The sequence below is a fragment of the Hippopotamus amphibius genome, chromosome 4, assembly GCF_030028045.1.
Source record: "Hippopotamus amphibius kiboko isolate mHipAmp2 chromosome 4, mHipAmp2.hap2, whole genome shotgun sequence".
Lineage (NCBI taxonomy): Eukaryota > Metazoa > Chordata > Mammalia > Artiodactyla > Hippopotamidae > Hippopotamus > Hippopotamus amphibius.
In genome coordinates, this window is record NC_080189.1 from 173,370,774 (window position 1) to 173,385,367 (window position 14,594).

Below are 14,594 nucleotides of genomic sequence, written 5' to 3' on the forward strand. Positions count from 1 at the left end.
TTCCTATAGGAAGCAGCCATCCTCAGACATGGGGGTGGGGTCTGCCCCTGCTCCCAGATATTCCTGAAGCCATCCACCTGGTACCCAAGCACACCAGACCAGGCTAATCATCATGACACAGACCGAGTTGAGGTTTCACCTTGCTGTGCAAAAAACACATTTCATAAGCATCTGCTTATACAGCAGTTAAACTAGATGTTCAGCAAAGGGAACCTCGGTAACTTCATATTCTTTTGGCAGATTAGGAAGCATAGTTCCACCTACTGGAATTTCTCAGCCAACTGATACTCATCATACATGAGAATTAAAAAATAAACATGGCCATTTTGAAGGGAATCATCCTACAAGTATTATGTATTTCCCTACTACTTTCTTAAAAAAAAAAAAAAAAGTTAAATACAGTCCAACCTGTCTCCTTATCTCACTGCTACCAACATAAACACTGATTATCCTTCTAAGTCTAGAATCACAAGAACCTGTTCTACCACTCCTAGCTTTGAGACCTTAGGCAAATTATTTAACCTCTTTGTGCCTATGTTTTCTCAAGAATAGGACAACCATGTTAATTAAGAGTGTGACTACATTTAGAACACAAAACCAGCAAGGATCAGCTTAAAGTTTAGCGTATGGATTTGGAGAAATCTCTTTTGTTCTCTGAGATATTTTTTGTTTCTCCCTAATTCCTGGCTATATTCCAGATAGCTGAATTTGCTGGCTCCGTGAGGCTCTCTTGTGTGGATATAAAGTCCTTTCGGGGCCTTGAAGAACATAGCTAAGGCCCTGATGGAAATTGTTACACCAACAACACAAGCCCAGATCCAAGCGTTCAGTTCCAACAGGGAGACTTAAAGTCAGCGCCCTGGAACAGCCTGGCAGAGACGGACAGAAGAGAGAACAGAGGCAAGGACGATGGGAGCTTCCCTGAGCCTGGCGAGCGAGGAACAACCTCCCTACCACCGGCTATACGCACACATCAATGTCCCAATCAAGTGGGCTTCCTCTTTGTAAGAAGAAACCTTCAGATGCCCACTTAGGAAAATGAAATATAAAGGATGAAATATAAAAGTGAACATCCAAGAGGGGAAACCAAGGAATGTGGCCACTCCAGAAGGTGTATGTGGGAGCTACGAGGGGGCACAGGGATGGCCAGGAAGGGGATGGCTGGGGAGGCTCCATGGATGGTCCACCTGCAAAACAAGGACACTGAATGCTTGCTTGAGTGGCTTATGTTGTATGTGCGATGGAGAGTTTGGGGTGGGGTGTGGGGGGCTAGAGCCCCGAGCCCTCCCTGGTTCAGTCTCTGGAAAGGACAGTACTGATGAGATGAAGCAATCCCATTTCAGGTGACTGGTCCATTCTGCTGAAGGATGTAAAGAACTCTCTCATAAGCTCTGCTCACTTGCTTCCATTGAGCTAGGTGTCTAGAGTTCTGTCCGTAATACTGAAGGTGTGTGCTGCGGGCATCGTACAGCCATTATAAATATTTCAGCTCTGTCACCTTCAAGGACCCAATTGTATAACATTTTCCCACCCTGTTGAAGTTAGATGTGACCACATGACTGGCCCTGGCCAATAAAATGTGAGTGCAAGTGACACATGTCACTCCTGGACAGCTTTAAGGGCCAGCACGTGCTTCACCATTTTCTTCTTTCGCTCAGCCTTGGTGATGTTCCCTCCCCTCCATCCTGGAGTGAGGACAAGGGTGACTCAGAGCAGAGTCCCCAACCAACATCAATAGATACGCAGGGTGAGCAAGAAATAAACCTTCATTGTTTTATGCCCCTGAGTTTTGTTACCCTATAACCTAGTCTACCCTGAGTGGCGCACACCCACCACTTAGCCAGGACATGACCTTCTTCTAAATCAGTAACTGGTTATGCCCCCGTAGAGTTCGCAGTCCAAGGAACTCAGTTGTTTATTACAGATGTGGACACAAATCTCAATTATGAGAAACCAAACTCCTTTCCTAAGGTAAATTTTAAAACTTAGCTCCCAGACAATTCCCAGAACCCTCCAATTCCTTTCCTGAGCCCCAGGTGCAAGGCCAGACATGAAAACCTGCTCCAAGTGCATCATCCACCAGTGGAGGAGAAGGCTATCATCTTAAGAAACTCCAGTTTCTGATATGGAAAATTTCCTGCATGACTTTCTTGATCAACGAGTGCGTTCAATCCTCCCAGATGTCAAGCTGGGCTGGCCAAATGGGAACTCCTTTGTTGGCTCACATTCCCTGTTGAATCCAGAGTTTTAAACTGCAGTTCCTTGGGACTTCCTGGTTGTCCAGTGGTTAGGGCTCTGCGCTTCTAAGGCAGGGGGGTGGGTTCCATCCCTGGTCAGGGAACTAAGATTCCACATGCCGCATGCGCAGCCAAAAACTAAACTAAACTAAACTAAACTAAACTAAAATAAAATAAAATGCAGTTCCTCGAACATCACTGTGGGTTGACACCCACCAGAGTCAGGTTCAACCCCATTTCTCATGCATCCAAAGGCATATTTTAATTCACCATTTTATTTAGTATATAAAACATGAATTAAAATAATACTTGCGGGACTTCCCTGGTGGTGCATTGGTTAAGAATCCGCCTGCCAGAAATAGAGACACAGATGTAGAGAACAAACATATGGACACCAAGTGGGGAAAGCGTGTGCGGTGTGGGGGTGGGGGGGGGAGGCGGATGAATTGGGAGACTGGGATTGCCATATATACATTACTAATAAGAAAAAAAACATCAAATTATACACTTTAACTATATGCAGTTTATTGTATGTCAACTGTATCTCAATAAGAGTTCTTAAAGAAAAAAAGAAAAACAAAACTTCAATGAAAAAAAAAAAAAAAAAGAATCCGCCTGCCAATGCAGTGGACAAGGGTTCGAGCCCTGGCCCAGGAAGATCTCACATTCCACAGAGCAACTAAGCCCGTGCGCCACAACTACTGAGCCTGCGCTCTAGAGCCCGAGAGCCACAACTACTGAACCCATGTGCCACAGCTACTGAAGCCCGCGTGCCTAGAGCCTGTGCTCCGCAACAAGTGAAGCCATGGCAACGAGAAGCCCAAGCACCACAACAAAGAGTAACCCCTGCTCACCGCAACTAGAGAAAGCCCACGCAGGAACGGAGACCCAACACAGCCAAAAATAAATAAATAAATAATCTCAAAAAACGAAAAACAAAAAACAAACTTGCAGTACTCTCCTACACTAAAAAAAATCCACAAAGTTTTTCTACAACAAATATATCAAAACATACGTCTCACACAGTTGCAATGTAGTCCAGAAACACTGGCTAAGCTATGACCAATAAAATCTCATTTCTAAAGAACAGGCCCCAAAGACACCGTTCTGTTTACACGAACCCACTGACTCAGTCATTTGGGGTCAGATTTATTGTTTTAGTCATCATTACCTTTTTCACCTCTAAATGAGTATCAATCTAGTCATTTTAGTGACCGAAATAATTATACCATGATCTAATTTCTTAGGTTGTTAAAATGACTAGATCAGAGTTACAGCCGGTGAATCAACAAAAAGGCCTGGAAATAAATATGAGGGGAAACGTACAGCCAACCCATTGGATGTCAAGGCCAAAGGACCTGCCTACCACCCGTATCCATGCCTCAAGCCTTACAATTTATATCTAAATTCTGACTTCCCAAGGTGCCCGGGGCCAATCTCTAAGAACTTTGATGCGTGTGTTGCAGAACTGCTTGGATGTAATAGTCAATTAAATTATTAATGAAAGAACTATACAAATAAAACATCATGCTCTTTTATGTAGTAATAATTATTATCGTAAGCAATGCAAATTGAATAATAAGAATCATCAGGACAGTTCAGTGATAAGCTAACAATTTCCAGCAATCAGACCAAACATCTCTGCTCAAGCTGTTTAACAAAATAAATAGCAGGTTGCTGACATTTTTGTTCAGTTAAGCACGCACACATCCAGAGGCTACTTTCTATGTCCCGGGAAGAAGAGCTAAACAAGAAGTGGAGTCTGAATGATACCAAAGTGGAACCACTTACAATGGGGATCATTTAGATGTTCCACAAGAAATCAATGAATCCTATAAACTGTCCCAGGATCAAATGACATCATGTGTTTCTTTACACATACACTGCATATATATTTATATATACATATACATTACATGAATATACACATATACACACAACAGATTCTTATAATGTTTCAGGTACTTTCATGTGAGGGATAAAGTCAAAGGCCATAATAATAAGCCGTCAGTATTTAAAGTATTTATCAAGCGCCTAGCTTCCTATCACACAGGCACGCACCACTTTGCAAAAAAGCAAACCATTTCCTTGTTTACCTTAGAGGGCCCCCCACGGAACACTCAGAAATCATGCAGTCCTCAAACGGCATTGCCCAATTTTCCTAGCAGTTCACCCAAGACTGATTCAGAAGAGAAGCTGTCCGTTCACAGATCAAACTAACCACAGAGAAAGTCTGTTAAATTCTAATTGGCAAGTGTCATGTGGACCTTCCAGTAGCTACGACAACCAATTTCCTGCCTCTTTTTGTGCACCTGGAAAAATATGTTTTCTCTCTGAGGTAATGATATCCTCTGGTATTCGGGGGGAAAAGTCAAAGGCAGGGAAGTCTCCTCAGCTTCCCGCAAGAATAAAGAAATGCTAAAGAGTGGGCTGAACCTACTTGCTGTCAGATGTATTCATCTCACAAACAAGCATCTTCTCCTAGGGTCTGAGTGTTGCGTACAAGTGCAACTGTTCAGAGGCCATTCGACCGGGCTTGGGGGTGTATTATGCCCTTTACAAAAGCGCCTTCTCCTCCTTCATCATGAGCTGTGATATTAACAAGGCCAATTTGGATGCCATTCTCTTTCAAGGAGTATCAACTTCAGAACAGCTCTTCCTCTTCAGACTCTGTGAGATGCCCCTGCTCTGAGTTGCAATTATTCCTTTGAACCTAACTCCATCCTATTAAACCAAAAACCCCTCACCTGAGCTACGTGGCTACTGCAAGATTTGAGCACAGTGCTGAGTTTGGGCTCAAAAGACTCGGTCCCTGGTTAATGTCCAATGATTAATATCCATTTTGGGAGTTCATATGCATATACCAGAGTGACAGTAAAATAAACTTGGTCACATAAATATGTCTACTATAGGGAAACAGTCAGCAAAATATAGCACTTTTTCCCAGAGTAACAGCTTACCCTCTGCCTTTGCAGGGGGAAGAGGGCCTGCCAGATGTCTACCAGGAGACAGAGGTGTGACCGTGTATTCTTAAGCCAGAGCACTGTGGACAGATGCCTACTCATCTTTTCAAATGCCTTTATTTTCTCCTCCTTAAAGCAGGAAGAAAGTCTTAATTGCTGCTATGCCTCTAATACTTGCTAATCTGTTTAATAAGGAGGACAAGCCTGTGGGCTGTGGACCTCCAGTAAACAGTAGTAGGAGCCAGTATGGAGGAGAGAGAGGGAGGTGAGGAGGGAACCAAGGAGAAAAGAAGCCAAGTCAGGGAGGTTCCCAGATCGTGATTTTGCACCACAATAAAATTTCAAAAATAGTTTCGGGAGAGGCGTAGGTTGCCAACTTTTTATTTTTCCAAGTAAAGGATACTGAACTCACTATCTTGAGCTTATTTTCCTCTTTGCCTTGGACTGGGGAAAAGTTCATCTTTGAACACTTATTTGTACATATTCGTCTGTCCCCTCTCTCCTCCTCACATCCCATCAACTGTAAACTCAAGTAGACCCAAAATCGCTCTGCCTTCTACACAGGAGGCCCCTTGGTGTCCAGGAACCACTGAAATAGACAGACTGGATCCCAGATCTGAGAATTATTACTTACTTTTCTAATTTCACTTGAGAATGTTTCACATTTCCTTATCTTCCTTCAGAGAATTTCTGTGAAACACCTTTTCTAAGGTGATATAACTATATGGCCATCTCAAAAAAGACAAATCAACGCATTTTACATCGGATTCATTTCAACCCTTGATAAGTACACAGTATGTATGCTTCTAATGGAAATGAATTCTAACAAAACGGTATATTCACACTTTCAGCCTAGGGGCCTGACCCACGAAGGCCAAGAACACATGTGCAAAGAATGTGAATGCCTTCTTTTGCAGGCAGACAGCAGGAGGAGCAAACGACAAAAGATTTCCATCCATTCATCTTGATGTAAACCTACTCTTCCGCCAGCCAAGATGATGATTCTGAAGGAAACCAACTTGCAGAGTCCGGACCTGAACCAGGGCTTAGTTCAGCAACAACTAAGGATCTAGACCAGCTTAATTTCCGAATTCTTGGAAAACAGAGACCATATATGTTCAAGTGGCCAGCTCAGAGCCTGTATGTAAAAAAAATCTCCCTCCTCCCTTGAGACCAGAGCTCTGTATCTGGCCTCTCCCTCCCTGGCAAACAGCTTGCAAAGGGCCTTCAACATCAAGAACTGTTTGTTGAATGAATTAATGAATGAATGAGCTCTCATATTTACCCGTTCTCTTTCAGTACATAGAAACAACTGACTTAGGACTTCCTAGGTGGCACAGTGGTTAAGAATCTGCCTGCCAATGCAGGGGACACAGGCTCAATCCCTGCTCCAGGAGGATCCCACATGCCGTGGAGCAACTAGGCCCATGCACCACAACTATTGAGCCTGTGCTCTAGAAACCGTGTGCTGCAACTACTGAAGCCCATGTGTCTAGAGCCCGTGCTCTGCAACAAGAGAAGCCACTAAAATAAGAAGTCCCCGCACCACAATGAAGAGTAGCCCCAGCTCTCAGAAACTAGAGAAAGCCTGTCTGCAGCAACGAAGACCCAATGCAGCCAATAAATAAATAAAATAAATAAGTTTATTTAAAAAAAACTGACAGAAGTCTTTTTGATTCTTTCTCATTAAATGAAAGATAGATTTTAATCTCATTTCCAATGATCAGTCAGGACCATACATTCTTAAGTAATAACAATTATAATCATTTTAAGAGCTACCATAAAATGTGTTTACTGTCTGCCAAGCACTGTGCCAAGTATTTTACTTCTATTTATTTATTTTTTTAAATTGAAGTGTATTGACACACAACATTATGTTAGTTTCAGGTGTACAACACAGTGATCTGACAATCGAATACATTACGAAAGGATCACCACGGCAAGTAAAACCATCTGTCACCACGCAAAGTTATCACAGTATTATTGACTCTATTCCTTATGCTGTATTTTACTTTCCTGTGACACTGATTTTATAGCTGGAAGTCTGCATCTCTTAATCCCCTTCACCTATTTCATGCAACCCTCCTCTCCCGAGCCAAGTATTTTATAAGGATTATTTTATTTTACTCTCACGTCCACTCTCGAAGGTAAATATCATTATCCCCATTTTACAGATGGGGAAATGGAGGCTCAGATACCTTCCATTATTTTCTAGGAATCCACAGCTCAGAAATCACACCCAAAGTCATTCAGCTGGAAAGAGGAGGGACAGAATCTGAAACTGGCCAATATTCTTGCCCTAACATCCACTGCCTGACCCTAGGACCCTTGGGTCACTTCACTAAAAGTAACCCTGCCAGAAGCCACAGTGTTTATGGTACATGCCCTTTAACCAGTACCGCTAAAAACCCAGGCCACCCGCTCTTTCCTAGAAGCCAGCATTGTTTTTCCTCCGTTTTAAAGTTCTCAGGAGCCCTAATGTCAGCCCTCAGGCCTTGGCACCACCACAGCAGTCATTCTGTCCACTTAGACAAAGCCACTGCTCTCAGGATAGTTGGTGTGATTCCAAAATCATTTATGAGGACCAAAACTCTAATCTTGTTTTAAATAAAGCAAGCCCACCAAAGTTCACAAATCTCTTTCATCTGCGTTAGTCTGTGATGACAGTGAGACAGACGTTAGCGGGGAAGTTGTCCCCCGCCATGTCTTGCTGTGTGACCTTCCTTGGCGACTCTGTGGCCCCCCAATTTCTCTATATACACAATACAAACTCTTACCTTCCTCCCAAAAATGTGTGGCGACCAAGTGAGACAGTAAAAGTACTTTGAAAAAAAAAAAATCAAATGCCTTCCACAACAAAGGTGTTAATATCATACCTTTTCCAAATAGTACAGGTTCTGGCAAATTCTACTGGGCATTTATTTACAAGGCCAAAGCACAGATCCAGACACTCTCTCTGTTACATACATGGGGATTTCCATTTAATGAAATGTTTCCAGGAAACATCTTAGAGCCATTGCCAAACGTGCTACCTAGGCAGCCATAGGAAAACTCCCTGTAGGTAGGTCTATGAATCAGTGCTTGGGAGAGTTTCTGTTTTGTTTATTAACGTTTGGACCCCATTTATGACTCAAGCATAACTTCCCTTGGCATTAAAGTAACTGGGAACTGAGATTAATTGCCTGGTTTTTAATTATGTTTGGCCTCTTGGCACCCCATGTTGTAAGTACCCTGTCTCTCAGGGCACCGTGACAACGAGTGATCTGTCATCGGCTATTCTGAAAGAGCTTTGGTGTCTGTGCAGTTCACGATCACTAAAATAAAGGGTTCTAGCCATCTAAGAATCTGACACACACACTCTTTGTAAGGCTTTACAAACGCCTCGAATAATGAGACCGTCACAGGAAAACATATTGTATTGAGTTTCTCGACTATTTACACAGCCCCTAACCTGTCCAGCTGTCTCTGCCTCTTCTGGCCTCAGACTCCATTTGGAACACGGTTTTCTTCCTTCCTTTCTGGAGTCTCTTATTTTCTCCATTGTATTCATTCAGAGGGGGAAAAAAAAGACCTCATAAATGTCATTTCATATTCCAAGCAATTTGCTATAGGCAACGACACCATTACTTTGTACAAATAAATTTACATAAATCATTATTAGAATGTTTTATCTTAGCAACATGATTTGGTTCCCAGAGCACAAATTAAATGCATGCTTAAAGCAGAATATTTTAAAGTTATTCCTATATTGTTTATGAGACAGGATTAGAAATTTCCGTCTAATTTTTCTTTCATAATGGAATTCCTTTAGTTTTCTTTGTACATTTAGAAACCACATGTATAATTTTCTGGGGGGTTTCTTGAAGCAAGCAATGCAATATATGATTCTGATACATTTGGTCTATTTTTTATGGACTATTCCCTTTGATTCCACGGGGTCAGTTTTGAACACTGATTAGGAAGGCCAGGAACCAGAGAAACTAAGACCGTCTCCTGGCACTTCCCTGGTGGCTCAGTGGTTAAGAATCCACCTGCCAATGCAAGGGACATGGGTTCAATCCAGGGTCCGGAAAGATCCCACATGCCTTGGAGCAACTAAGCCCGTGCGCCACAACTACTGAGCCACGTGCCACAACTACTGAAGCCCGAGTGCCTAGAGCCTGTGCTCCGCAACAAGCGAAGTCACAGCAATGAGAAGCCCCCATACTGCAACGAAGAGTAGCGCCTGCTCCCAGCAACTAGAGAAAGCCTGTGCGCAGCAATGAAGACCCAACACAGCCAATAAATAAATTAAAAAACAAGCAAACAAACAAAAATCTCCTGAGTAGATGGGTTTCTGTCTGATATTATTCTGCAAGCAAACTGGTCTTTGGTTGTGGTTTTTGTTGTCTGTTTGTTTTTTAATAAACAAATGTGTAAATAAACTTCCTGAAAACGGGGCTCAGTTTCTACTCGCTGTTTGCATTGGGAAGATGCCTGTTTGGATCAACTGCACAGCATGTGGCACTAGCTGGAGTTCTACTCCATCCTAGATGTCAAAATCTTTTCTCCCTATATATAAAGGCAGTGCCCATTTTTAAAACAAGCTGCAGTTGTCAACATCAGGGAAATGGGTAGAAAGGGACCGACAAAGTCAGGAGCGGAGCTTGCCACCCTGATCCTGCTACCCGCTGGCCCTGGCTCTGGAGAACCCCTTCATAACTCCATGACTTGTCTTCTCATCAGGGTCATAAGGGGCTGACTCACCACGCAGGGGTGTACCCTTCTCCCAGTGTGTGGTCTGGGAACAGATTCCCAAGCCAGTGTCAGGGAAGTGGGGCCCCACGTGGTCAAGGGCACAATCCTGGTAAAGGATAAGCGAGGCAGTCACGTGGACTTTGCTTAAGAGCAAGAAGGAGGTGGGTTCAAGGCAAAGCGGTGCCACTCGCTAGCTGTGATCGTGCACAATTTAAAACTTTCTGCATCTGTTACCTCATCTTAAAATGAGATTACTTGTACCTACTTCAGTTTGGGGGATTAAATGAAACAAGGCAGGCAAAACCTTAGAACAGTGTGACTTTTAGAAGACGCTCAGTAACGAACATTAATCTTCAAGGATGACCAGCGGGGTCAAGCTGGGGTGGTCATATCTCGTATTGTCCGTATCAGCGTATTTCCGGGTGTGAAAGGAAGGGCTGCGTGATAATTATGTTATGGGCAAATGCCAGGATGCTTCCAGGTATGCTGGGGCGTGTGTGACTATCCCAACTCCAGCTCATCACCATTTAAGACCCTGAAAAGAAGTCAGGTAACAATTATATCTTACCTATTTTAGAACTCGTTACACCTTTTAGAGATCTTGCACACATCTTTTTGAGCCTTTCATAAACTGTATGAAAAAATGCAGGTCTGGGTTAATTACCCTTTAATGATGAGCAGACAAAAGCACAGATAAAGTCTGGGCTTTCCCACAGTGACCCAGTGTTGCAGGGGCAGTAGGGACCCCAAGCATCCCTCATGCTCCTCCCTACTCCCCACCCTCCTGGCAACGAGACAGGGTCATGTGATTCATCCTGGCCAAGGGACTGTGGACGTGGAATTGGTCTGAGTCACTTCTAGCCTAAGGCACCTAAGAATGGGGGTGTGTTCTCAACTCTTGTTCACATATCGAAGCAACCAGGAAGTCACATTTTGAGATGTAGGTGTCACAAGGTGGGGGAGAATGCTGGAGGCAGCAAAGCCACCCTGGTGCAATCCAAGTCTGGGTGAGTGGGAAAGAAGCGTTTATTGCACTAAACCCTGAGATTTCAGGTGTACTTGTTACCCACAGCCTGCCTGGCTCAGCTAGTTAGTAGGACTAGACCCCACATCTCTAACGTTCACCAGTTTTCACTCGACAATATCATAAAATCCAACCAGACTGGGAAAATGTTGCCAAGATTAAATGCCGTAGCTTACTCATGGCAAATCTTCAATGCTTACTTGATTTAAAGCAAAATGCTTCTTTGGTTTAAAATAAAATAGTTCACACCCAGTGCCAAGTAAAAAGAACAAAGTTCCAAAACGCAGGCTATATTTTAATTTGGTGCTGATTTGCTCCAACATTTACGTTAACCCAAGAAGCCTGGATGCCTCCTTTTAAAACAACCCTAATAATTAGGTTTCTGAAATGAAAGAGCCTCAATGTCATGCCTAGCTTGAACTGAAAGTTAAATAGATGAACAGAAAAATCCACCTAGAGTATGATCAAGTCTGCTTTTCAATCTAGATTTCCTCTCTTCCTCTCCTGCTTATTCAGATCCTACTCTTCCTTCAATCCTATTTTCTTTATGAGGGAAAAAGCTCCACGCCTCAAATGCTGCAAACACTGCGTCATATAATTGCCTAGGCCAGAGGATGGCAATGTTTTTCTGTAAAGGGTCAGAAAATAAATACTTTACGGTTTCTGACGTACCTATTCAACTCTGCCCTTGTATTGTAAAAGCTGCCATGGATAATCTGGAAATGAGTAAGCATGACTCTTTCCAGTAAAACTTAATTTAGGGACATTGAAATCTGAATTCCATATCATTTCTACAAGGCAAAATATACTATCCTTCTTTTGATTTTTTTCTAATCATTTAAAAATGTAAAATCATCTCAGCTTGTCCACCCCAAACAAGCAGCAGGCCATACCTGGCTGGGCGGTCGGAGTTGACCCTCCCCGGGACTTAGAATAACAAGGGCAACAACAGATTAGGCAACCGCTTTCCTGGGAGGAGAACACAAATACTGTTCCTCTAGTTCTTCCACGTCCTGGTGGCTGGGGGCCCAGGGCTCAGACTCCAGGAGGCCCCGAGCTCCTGGATCAGCCGGGCCCTCAGTTCCAGGAGCACGGGAGCATGCTCAGGCCCGTGGAGTGTGGCCATGCAGACCGGACGGGACAGGCGTGCGCCTTGGCAGCAGACCCTCAGCAGCACCCCCAAGACCCAGGGGAGGAAAGCGGCCACTGCTTCACCCAACAGAGCCCGGTGCAGGCAGGACTTGCTGGGTCATCATGGAAAGGTGAATCGGCACCCTGGGCTCCCATCCCCGCCTACGGCCCCCGCTTCAGCCTTGAGGCCCTCCCTGAATTCTGGCTTTCAGAGCTCTTGATACACCCTTGGCATCAACCTACAAACTCATGTTCCCGGCTTTTGCTTCCTACCCTTCCATTCCACTTCTTAGCTCCGAATCACCCCTTGTGAATCACCAGGTACTGACCTCACACAGCCCTTGGTTCATCCCGGGGCCCTGTCAAGGCACACTACTGCCAGGTAGAACGTGGAGCGGAGCGGGGAAGGTGTGTAAGAGTAAACAATCAGGTAGACAGGCAGAGGCCAGGTATGGACAAGCCCCGGGAAGCAGCCAGCCAGCCAGGTAGCAGCCAAGGGAGGGCTGGGGCATCAGTGACCAGGGCCCCCTGAAGGAAGCTGTCAACCAAAGCGACTCTGTAACAGGGCAGGTGGGGTTTCCCTAGGGGAACCTTAAGGGACGCAGGCCCTGAGGGGGAGCCTGGCTCTGGCTGGGGCAGAGGCTCAGGCTGGGTCCAAGCCCCGTCTGGTCCAGAGAGCCGGGGCCCTCACTGGCTGAGCGCATGACAGCCTCATTCACGCCTTCCTGGCCAGGCCAGGCTGCTCCTCTTCCCTCCTGGCTGAATGATCCACAGTGACAAAGCCCTCCTTCGGCTCTCCCCCTTCCATGAATTTTCCTCTCATTATTTCCATCCTCAAGGTCTCTTAATTCCCTGAACCACAGAGCTACCACAGGGCACAGCCCCGGCCGGAAGCTGAGCGCCATCCGCCATTTTCTTACAAGTGAGTCACGGCTCTTTGGCTAAGACCTGAGCTGCATGGGGATATATCTTATACTTTTATACATTTATAGTTTTTCATCCCCATCTGCCCCAAGAACACATACCAGATACTCAATAATACTTATTAAACTCAATTAAAAGGCCCAACATTAGAAAGATGAATACAATTCCAATGGAATACAGTATTATGGGAAAGAAAATGATTTAGAGGAACTACATATGGTTGAGGCTAGTTTCCATACAAAAATTCCCAGCAATGCTCCTATTGTCCTGTGTGTCTATGACACACACCAAAATGTTAAAAAAAGATGTGATTCAACATTCTCATTATCTTAATGCCTAAATTGATTGACCACATTGTCAGTGTGATCAGCAGCATACATTGATCATTAAGAAGATTGGGAGAAAGAGGTGGAAGATACCAATTGCTGGAGAAACAATCAATTTGGCATTTGCATTTCAATATAGCTTTGGCATTTCCTTTATTCAGTGCAATCGCCATGAGGTCTAAGCCAGCTGGGGAAGGCGAAGTATGGTTACCTGAGTCAGAATGGGTCCAGGAAACCGAGGTCAGCATTGCTCCAGTCACAGAAAGGACAGAGAGGCCTCCATGATCACGAGAACACTGGTCTTCTAGGAGATGATGCGACTAGTGGCTGGTGGAGAGGAGCAGAAGGAAGACGGGATTAGAGCGGAGGAGGAGAGGGAACCCTCTCGACCACAATGGATGTCATCTCTGGCCTGACTCTCCGAAAGATGAAATACTTCAGTGAAAAAGTCAATTGCAACTATACCTCTTTATTTCTTGGAAAGTTATTGAAGCACTGGGTCTTTCGCTATAAAGTGTTCTTGAAACTGCCTCATGGGGCATAAAAGGACCCAGAGATTTGAAAATACATGCCAGAGATACTGTGAGATTATCTGATTTTACTACAGCTGCCATTGAGACATTTGTGAGATCATTTGCTTTTACTCCAGCTGCCACTGAAACACTCGTCTATATAAGGGAAAAACATCAGAGCACCAGCAAGCGTTCAAGGCCAGCGTTCCACCATGCGAATCAGCCTTGATCCTCTGGGTAGACCAGGTATACAGGCTGCAAAGTCAATGACTCTCTAGTCTGTTGTTGTAAAATAAAATTACTCTGGCTATTGCTGCAGAAAAAGATGCCATCAAGCTAAAACTCACAAAATGGGCTGCAAGTTTGGAGGCTTAACTAATAATCTTACAAAACAGAAAAGCTGGTACACAAGATAGATGGCATAATAATTTCTAATCAAAGATTTTTTTTTTTACCTACACCTTGAAGAAGACACAGCAATAGGCTCTCTAGTGAAAAGAATGGTGTGAGCTTATGAGCTTTAGTGTGGGGATGTAAGGAAATAAACTGATTCAATTACGGCCCTCCCTAGTGGCGCAGTGGTAAAGAATCCGCCTGCCAATGTAGGGAACACGCGTTCGATCCCTGGTCCGGGAAGATCCCACATGCCATGGAGCAACTAAGCCTGTGCACACAACTACTGAGCCTGCGCTCTAGAGCCCAAGAGCCGCAACTACTGAGCCCATGTGCCGCAACTACTG

At 44.3% G+C, this 14,594-nt stretch overlaps 1 protein-coding gene across 6 annotated transcripts in view; it reads right to left on the reverse strand.

The window, feature by feature from the left end:
- The window catches only part of FOXN3 (forkhead box N3), a 395,933-nt gene that overhangs the window by 273,961 nt on the left and 107,378 nt on the right, over positions 1 to 14,594 (reverse strand). For 4 of the 6 annotated variants that reach the window (XM_057733100.1, XM_057733103.1, XM_057733104.1 and 1 more), the window contains one exon: positions 13,554 to 13,669. The gene's annotated coding sequence lies outside the window, so the exon portion shown is untranslated. Of the gene's footprint in view, positions 1 to 8,651; positions 8,672 to 13,553; positions 13,670 to 14,594 lie in introns of those variants that run through there. The other 2 variants (XM_057733109.1, XM_057733101.1) reach the window with 2 other exon arrangements.